Genomic DNA, 10,002 nt, shown 5'->3' with positions numbered 1-10,002 from the left:
AAATTTACACCAATTCCACTTTGTATTAGACTAAGACTATAGAACGTGTTTCGGTGAGACGATTTTAAAAAAGAGTCTGGTCATGGTCATGTTCATCAATTCGGTATTTTGCTCAAAGACAGGTTGTAGGGAAGAAGTAGTGGATAGATTATACTCGTACCCCTTCGAGAGTACTGAATGAAAGTGTGCAAACAGTTAAACCCCAAAGTAAAGAGAGCTCTGCAAGCAAAGAGATGAGTAACTTCAAAACAAAGTCTATATTCTCATAATATATGTTAAATTAGATGATCGCCCGTGCTAAAGCACAAGATATTTAGAAATTATTATGCATAAATAATATAATCGTTACAAATAGATTAAATAAAAGTTAAGAAAAAAAATTATGAATAATAATTTTTTAAAAATCACAACAAAGAAAATTGAATAATAAATAATAATATTTACACATTATTAGATATAATTGTTGATTACTCGTGCTAAGCATAAGCTATTTAATAATCACTATATATTAAATGTATGTATGTAATATTAGTTGATTACATGTGTTAAACACGTTATACAAAAAGTTATTGTATCAAAAATTGAATAGAATAAATACTCTAACATATGTAATAGAGTAGATAGACAAGAAAAATACATAGATAAATGCAATAGAGTACCAATTTATGTCATCTTAATAATATCATTTTCTTAATTTTATACAGGACTCTTATTTTTTAAGAGTAAAATTAATTATATTTTACTAATTTTCTCTTTAAATAAATTACGAATATAAGTTTTTGATCGCTTTTTCTCATAGAGACCAGACCGAGTTTTCAAACAAAGATATTAGATTGATGATTTAAAAAAATGCCAACAGCGTGTATTACAGGGCTATTAACCTAATACTTGATTTGAAAAAAAAGTATAGTGAAGGTGAAGGAGGCTTTGGAGACTTTCTACACCCTCCTTTGACCATTTGACATTGATTAGAAATCTAGAATTCTACTGTTTTTGTAGTATGTACATTGTACAATGTACTCGCTCTATTTGGAGCGTGCTAATTATGCGGGGTCTTTAGACTAGGGAAAATTGAAAATGTTATTTCCTACTTTGATGGTGTGCGAGGTGATCGACTACATAAGTTTTTTTTTTCTCCCGTATATGAAAAGGTTAATCAAAAAAATAGATATGTTAAATTTATCAATAAAATAAATATATTTACTATAAATCAGGCTCAAAATAAAAATTCTACGTAGGGCCCCTAAATTTTTCAGAACAACTTTGCTGGTTAAGCTAATAGAAGTATTCCCACCAAGTTGAGTTTGGGTGGGTGTTCGGCATAACAGTTTAATTGGATGTCATACTATTAGTGATTTAATAAGAAAATACTATTTTTTTTTTAAAAATAATGTTGTTGTTTGGTGATTAATTAGTTTAAATAGCATCAAGTTATGAGGTAACTATTTTTTAAAATGTCACAACTTGTAGCATTTCAAAATCAAAAGTAATGGTTTAAATTTTCTCCTCATTATTTTCAACATTATACTCAAATAGCCACCAGAAGTCAGTTTTAGACTCATACTGAATTGAACTAAGACCATTTTTCTATCAATGTAGATAAGACTGAAAAGAAAGGATTTTTATAACTGAAAACTCTTTCAACGTCATCTTGCATGTATACATTATTTATCATATAAGGTATAAAAAAATGAAAGATTAGCAATGTCAAATTTGAATCAAATTTTCATTTCAATCAACTTCTCCTTACTTCTCAAGGTAAAAGTAATTAGAAAGGATGATAGAATTTAAGCCCATGATATTTTGTACTCAAAATAATCGTGCTAACAAGTTGTGTTACATTTTTTTCAATTCAATTGGGCACATTTTTATTTCTCATATGAATTAATAATTAAACATGCAATGTTATTTTGTCATCTTTTTTAGTCTTTTATCATATAAAGTATACTTTTATTCAAAGTAGCTTATACGACTAAATAGACATTGAAATATCTTAAATCTATAATTATACAACTAACAGGTGTTCACGTAGCAACATTGTGTCGAATAAGCCCTAAATTATGTAAATGAGCCTTTAAATTTTTACTATATTGATTATAAATTAAACTAAATTGTAAATGTCTTGATAGTATGGTCGATATAGTACAAAAAAAAAAAGAAAAAAAAAGGGGTGGGGGGGGGAAATTGAATTTATTTGAACCATAGTAGGAACAAAGAAGATCATTGTTTGAAAGAAAGCAAAGAAACAAAGAAATGGAGAAAAATTATCAGTTACTAGTTTACTACACATATTTGAGTATACCCTAGAAGGCTACAAGTAATCGGGTATCATTGCATAAAAGAGGCAAAATTTTTGGATGCTTGAACACCTCGGCGGGTTTGATAGATACGTAGTCGAGTATTGATGTGTAAAAGCACCGGTGAATTCAGGGTTCGGAGTTTCAGGGGCACCAACTAATGGATGAAATTTCGGCAAGTTTCATTTGTATAATTAACATCTATTTTACCCTTATGGTGCTAAAATTTTAAATACGACATTTTATAAATTATGGTATCTAATGAAAAATCAGAAAAGACCATATGATTCGATATTTACCCAATTTTATAATTAAACTTGACTTTAACCCAACTTTAATAATTGATTTGGACATAAAAATTGATTTTAAATTGATCCAAAACACCTGACTAAAAATCAACCTAATTATCAAATGAACACCTCTACTTTTCACTATTTTAGACAATTTAATTTAACAAAATTATTAAAAATATACTTTTTCACACTTGTAAGTTAACTCTCTCTTTTTGAAAGCCATTCATAAGTAGTTTGTATTTTTCATGTTTTGTTATTTAATTTCTTCAATCATGCTTTGCTTTATTGAATATATGTATATTCATACATCCATGATATATTAGATTTACATTTAATATAAAACCAAAAGTGCTTATGGCTCAATGGATAGAGCATCTGCATATTAAGCAAAGGTTTGGGGTTCGATTTCTACTGAGCGCGGGTATTAGCTGGAGATTTCTTGATTTCACTCATCCTCTTTACTCCCTCCTTGAGGGGAACAGGTATGTTTGTCCTCATCTTTCAGGAAAAAAAAAAACTCTCATCTGGACCCTACCTTGTGCGGAATACTAAAAGTGTCCTTTACATTTACATTTAATATAGAGGTTAAGACATGAATTTATGTTGATTAAGATTTTAATGTTATTAGGGTTTACATGGGTCAGGGTTTATAACTATGGTTCTCTTTATATATTTGTAAACCCATGTTAGGTTATGGATTGACCGCTTTATAATTCAGTATGTACTGCTATCGATCTCCAATATAGTAACTTAGGTTGATTATTATTTTTTTTTAACTTAGGTTAATTCTTAGGTTAATTATTGGTCTCTTCATGATTAGTATTCTAGGTTTGAATATACATTAAGCTTACTTTGAAGTGTCACTAAAAAAAAAAAGCTTAGTTTGAAGTGAAAATTATGCCCTAATCATATACCAATTTGAAATTTATGATTTATTGATTGTGACAAAATTGCATGGAAGATTTCTCAATATCCCTTGGCTTTTCCTATTGAATTTTTACTCTTTCTACAAATTTTTCATCTTAATTTTGTGTTTTTCCACCATAAAAATTTCTCTTCTGTTATTTTATTGTTTAGTAAATTGTAGCTAGTAAACATTTATTTTCCCTGAGTTCGATATGCATTATCTTAGAGACTTATTAGGTTACTGGTACTAAATGGTGGTTTTGGTACTAAATAATGGTAGCAACAATAATTTATAACTTATAATATAAGCTAATGGAAATTGTTTAGTAAATTGTAGCCGTTAAACATTCACCAGTGACCTCATGAGATGTTTTTCCGGATGCATATGAGTGAAGTCAAAACGCCCTAAAAAAACTTATGTTAATATACGAAATCAGTCTATGTTCTTTATAAGTAGTCACTAGTGATCTGATGGGACTAGGGTGTTAAAACCTGGTTCGCGACTCACGAAAATGCTTTTCGATGATTTTTTTATTGTGGCCTTTTTCAAACAGCTCGTTTTATCATTCTCAATTTAATTGGATTGCAACGGAGACTACAGCTTTGGAGAGCTACTACGCACTTAGCTTGGGTGTGTCATCATACTTCACCATTAAGCAAGATTAGAAGATTTGATTAAAAATATATTAGGATTTTTAATTATAATAGAAATAGATTATGATTAAAGTTAAGAAGATTATTTTTAATAAAAATCATAGAAAATCAAAAAAATTCATTTTTTTCATCCCTTTTGGTTATGGAAGCTATTGTTGACTAAACTTCCATTTTTTCATCATTTATATACTATTGATGAACTCTTTGTTATGTATGTTGATTTTAATTTCCATTTGAATTACTTGGATGCATACTTCTTGTTCATGTGTTTGATTGAATTGCTAATCAAGTTGAGAACTCATTATTTGATGCTTGATCAATTGTAGCAATTTAGTTTCAACAAATTTGAATACCAATTAACATTTGGTTAGCTTTTTCATTAGCCATTAAACCAAAATCCTGATATAAATATGACACTCATATACTCATTGATTAGTTCTTTCATTAATTATATTATTATTATTGATCTTTTGAATTTATTTAATTTAAAAATCAGAGTAAAAAATTATATTTTTATCATAACAATTTTAAAAGGACAGAAAAAATATTTAATGATGATTTAATAATTTAACTTAAAACATTAGACATACACACTTTTTGATAAACAAATAACACAACATTTTATCAATTTGAAGCTTATCTACCTAAAGAAATCTTGCCTATAGCCAAATAGTATGCTTTATGCACATGAAGTGGGTGATAGTTCATGGATGTATGGCTTATGCGATCCACTTGTGTTACTAAATTCTTAACAAACAATTACCCTTTTACAATCAAATTAAAGTTGCAACTGTCCAGCGACTATTTGTGTCCAATGATCTGGAATTTATTATGTTATGTCATACACATTTCATCAATCTATTCTACTTTTATCTTGGTGGTCCAACCATGACCATTTACAATTTTACCCACTAATATACATATATGGAGCACTTTTTTATAAGTAAATAATTTATTACTAAAAAAACATATGAACGTATAAAAAATTTTGTAAGGAAAAGTCATAAAAAGGGAGAAATGTAGTGTAAATATATGTCAAAAGAGCCATATACTCGAGTTATCAATCTAGAGTTAGAGATTCATTTGCTTTCTTTTCTCCAACTCAAATTTAAAATCAGAGTTTGATCCTGAAATTCAAGATGCTCGAACTAAATTAAGCCGTGATCTGAATTATTTGATGGAAAACCCTATTAATATTGAAATGTTATCATATATAATGTTGAAGAGTGCTATTTAAGTTGAATGAGCAAATATATAGTTATAAGTTTGCTCAATATATTCTATACTAATTCTACATATTAAATTTATCATTAATTAGGATCATTAGGTCATGTTCAAGTAATGACATTTCTAACTTTTTTTTAAGTCATGCATGTGTATTTGTTTAATTGGTTTTGGTTTTATTATAATATGTGTTATTTTAAAAAAGAATTGTGCTTGTATTTGTTCAAATGTGATCTATTTAGCTTATGACTTAAGTAGAAAATAATGAAATGAGAAATGAACCGAATATTTTAATACTTTAAATTTGTTGGATTTTGAATAGAAATAAACTGAATATATATATATATATATATATATATATATATATATATATATATATATATATATATATATATATATATATATATATATATATATATATAAGTTACAAATATGTGATTATTAATTCTTTAATTTTTTATTTTTATTAAGGATATGTTAGTATAAATTTAAAGTTATTATTATTATTATTATATTACATTAGTGGAAAAAACCTAAAATGCAGCGGTTTTTTGACCACTATATGTTGCGGTTTTGACTCCAAGCATTAGTGATAGCAATAGATAGCATATTTTAAATGTTGCGGTTTAAAATCGCAGCACAAACATACATTATATGCTGCGGTGAAACACAACATATGTGTGTTTTTTTTTAATTCAAAAAACACACTATATGCTGCAGTTCCACTAGAACCGTAGCATATAATAATTTTTTTTTTTTTTTCGTTTAATTATTAATCCAATGCATATATTCATTTCTAATATACACAATTGCAATCACCAAATAATCACCATAAAGTCATCATTAATATACACTCGATCATTATAATATATATATATATATATATATATATATATATATATATATATATATATATATATATATATATATATATATATATATATATATATATATATATATATATATATATATATATATATATATACAAAAGTCCAAAATTAAAACTAATTACATTACCAAACACATAAATTAGAAAGATACACAGCCACCTTGTCTTTCAATTCGCGCATTTCCCTTTCTTTCTGTCAAAGTGCGTGTTTCCTTTGGAGTGTCGTATAAAACCTAAATATTATATATGAAATAAATAAAAATGTTTATATAATACATATACATTAGATTTTATCAATATTAAATATATAATATTATAATTTAAGAACGTAACATATACATACCACATCAATATTTTCGACTCCAACGTTCTTCACGGCTTGTAAGAGATCGTCCATATATTTGAGAGTTTAGTAGCCGCAATCAATACCATTATCTTGTCAAAAGCACTAAGAGAAAATCGATGTTAATGCAAAAACGCTTAAAAAAACTTTAAAAAGCAACTTAGCACGTAATTTCAAGCATGTGATTATTGTTTTTGATTCTAACCATTTCAACACAATAGTACATACCAAATAGTGTTGTGTGTCAAGTTTCGCGCCAAACAAACCAAGTTTGAACCACTTTATGCGAGAAAGTGCCAAAAACGCTTAAAATAACCTTAAAAAAGCAACTTTCAAGCATATGACTATTGTTTTCAATTCTAATGATTATCATTTTGTTTTTTTTGAAATACAGGGTAGGCTAATGGATTAAAATAGTTAGACGAGAATCAAACTCGAGACCTCACCTGAAAAAATGATAGTTTGCTCTCCAATTAAAACAAGATCCGATTCTCTAAATTTCAAGTTAATTACTTGTCCTCTCCCCTTATACATTCACGAGATCAAAAAATTCTTAGTTTTTATTACTCCCAAATAGATATATACTGCCTCTGTCCCTCTTAGAATGCACTCTTTGTTTTTTTGGATGTAAACTAGTGAAAAGCGTGATTAAGCTGAAGAATAAGACAAAATATCATCATCATCCTATTCAGTGTATTCCACTCATAGAAGAACTATGGACAGGGTCTGGGAAGGGAAAAACGGCGGCAATTCATAACTATAAAGGAAAGCGCGGCCAAAGGAGTCCCCCGACTCGAGAAAGATGGAAGACATAGTTACACGGGAAAGATAAAATAAACAGATATAAATAAAATAAATAAGATAATAAAAATGCTGATTAAAACCAAATAAGTTTTTAAATAAGATTTAAAAAAATTGAATCAATTGAGAGAAACAATGGGAATAACTCTTTCAACTCTTGCCCCAAATTGTCCCAATCCGATTCCAAAAATCCCCAAACAAAAATAATTTGTAGAGTATACTACAAATCATACTCCAGTCTATAGTCAATGGTTAGAATTGATATATTGAAATATAGTTGCATGTGAAGTTACCCTACAATTCATATTTTATAGAAAATAGTAATATCTTTTACATTTAAATAATATTATGATGATGTGACTTTCTTCATATTGAATATTTTAAAAATTCTTTCAATTTGCACTAGTTTTTATTTTAATTTATTCTATTGATCTTACACTTTTTTCTAGTAATGATTTTTTTAATTTTATTTATAAATTTTATTCTCTTTATCATAACCATTTATTTATATCATCTATTTATTTTTGTACTATTCTTCAATATAATTTAACTTAATTTTACTTATTTTACGACTTCTGCAAAATAAAAGGAACATATGCACTATTTCAATGATTCATGGCATGTTAGTTCTAGTAGTACTTTGAAGCAAGACCAAGTCAAGGACGAAAATTTGGCACCAAGTTACATAATCAACAAAAAAACAGATAGACTTGAAAAATAATGGAGTAATTATTATTATTATTATTATTATTATTATTATTATTATTATTATTGTACTTTTAGCCCACGCAATTAATATTAGTCAAAATCTGGACCCCCTTATCCCGGATTCAATAAAATTGATCTAATTAACACTTTATTATACATCACATTCATAGGTTTATGCTTAATCATTGATATTTCTATCCTACTTCTATTTATCCAATTACAATTATAACTAATTTCTTGGCTAACTATTCACTATTTTTTATTTTGCTATACTTTCAATTTATCTGTTTTGTTCAATTCGCTCTTAGTTTGTTATTAGTTTTTATATTCTATAATACTTGTTTTACCTCTGATGTGTTCCGATTTTTTATTTTCGTTTTGTAATTTTTCTCAAACTGAAAATCTTATTGGCTATAATCTTTTTTATTTTCTTGATTTATATGTATTGTCTAATGTCTCTCATCCCTCTTCAAACCTTAATTATCTTTATAAGCAGAACACACTAGAAATGATGTTGATGATGATTTGTTAAACTCATTTCTATATCTAGTGCTTAATATTTCACTAAAAAAAAAGAAGTATAAATGAGAATTGATCTCTGACTTTTTTTACGCTAACTCTTAATACCATGTTAAAGGGTTAATTTAAACAAAAGTTTAGCTTGATGGTTGAAACCCCAAGATATAAATATTTTATATTTTATTATGCCTCTTTCTTTCTCATATAAAATTTTTTAAAGGTAAAAGTGTGAATGCAATAGATGCTAGTACCTCATTAATATTTTTTTTGTCTCATTTTCACATTTAATTTCATTTAGAGACTAATCACTTTCCTTCATCTTATCTATACATTTGTTTTCGCTTACTTGTTTTTTAATCTTATTCTGATAGAAAACTAATAAATCCAACTTTAATTAGTATAGCAAATAAAAAGGGAATTAAAGGAATAGTACTATGAAAATTAAAGGCAGGTTTGTTTACAAGGGAGTATGATATGAATTATGAATAGGACTATAGGAGAGGGGGAAAGAGACAAAGGGTTATCTTAATGTTTGGATGATGAGATTGCCATATAACACCTTCTCACACAACCAAATAATATTTGAGGGAAAATACGAAAATTGAATGAAGATATTATATCATGTTATATCATATTATTATATAATTTAATAATTTTGTTGAGAAATGACAAAAAAAAAAAAAAAAAGACCGGAAGAGTCTTACTATGTATAAATTTGATTGGAAAAAAAAACTAATTACATATCACTCTTTAAATAATCAGTCAGTTTCTTGAGAGATCGTCTCTTTGAGGGACGGTCTCTCAAGCCCAGCCCATTAAAACATACTGCCTACTTATTATATCTTTAATGCCTACTTATTATATCTTTAATGTCTACTCACAATATCTTAAATTCCTACTTACATCATTTTTAATGCCTACTTACCATAGTTCAAAAAATATATAATAAGCCGCCTAATTAGATGGTCTCTCACAAAAATTTGTGTAAAACAATTATAATTTTTGAATTAAAAAAATAAAAAATAAGTTGTATGACGAAGTATTTAGCAAATTTTAGTCTAAATGATGTGATTAATGCTTATTTGTCTTTGACAATTTTTCATTTTGACAAATTATCGTACATTGATGTATAAAATAAAACAAAAATGCTCTGAGTATAATTAATCGGCAAATTGTAGTATAAAAATTATATTATTAAATTAAAATTTCCAAGTATATATTTACCATATTAATCAAATTAATTATGCATATAAAAGAAATTATTCAAGTTATCAATGGAGTTTAAGATATTGGGCCACCATCCACCCTCGATATTGGTTCGCCCCTGGTCTTGGAAGGTCTGTGTAAGCGTTTCCAGCTCAATGTAGA

Source organism: Amaranthus tricolor, chromosome 4 (assembly GCF_026212465.1).
Source record: "Amaranthus tricolor cultivar Red isolate AtriRed21 chromosome 4, ASM2621246v1, whole genome shotgun sequence".
Classification (NCBI taxonomy): Eukaryota; Viridiplantae; Streptophyta; class Magnoliopsida; order Caryophyllales; family Amaranthaceae; genus Amaranthus; species Amaranthus tricolor.
The sequence above is the reverse complement of the archived record's forward strand: the minus strand, read 5'-3'. Positions refer to the sequence as shown.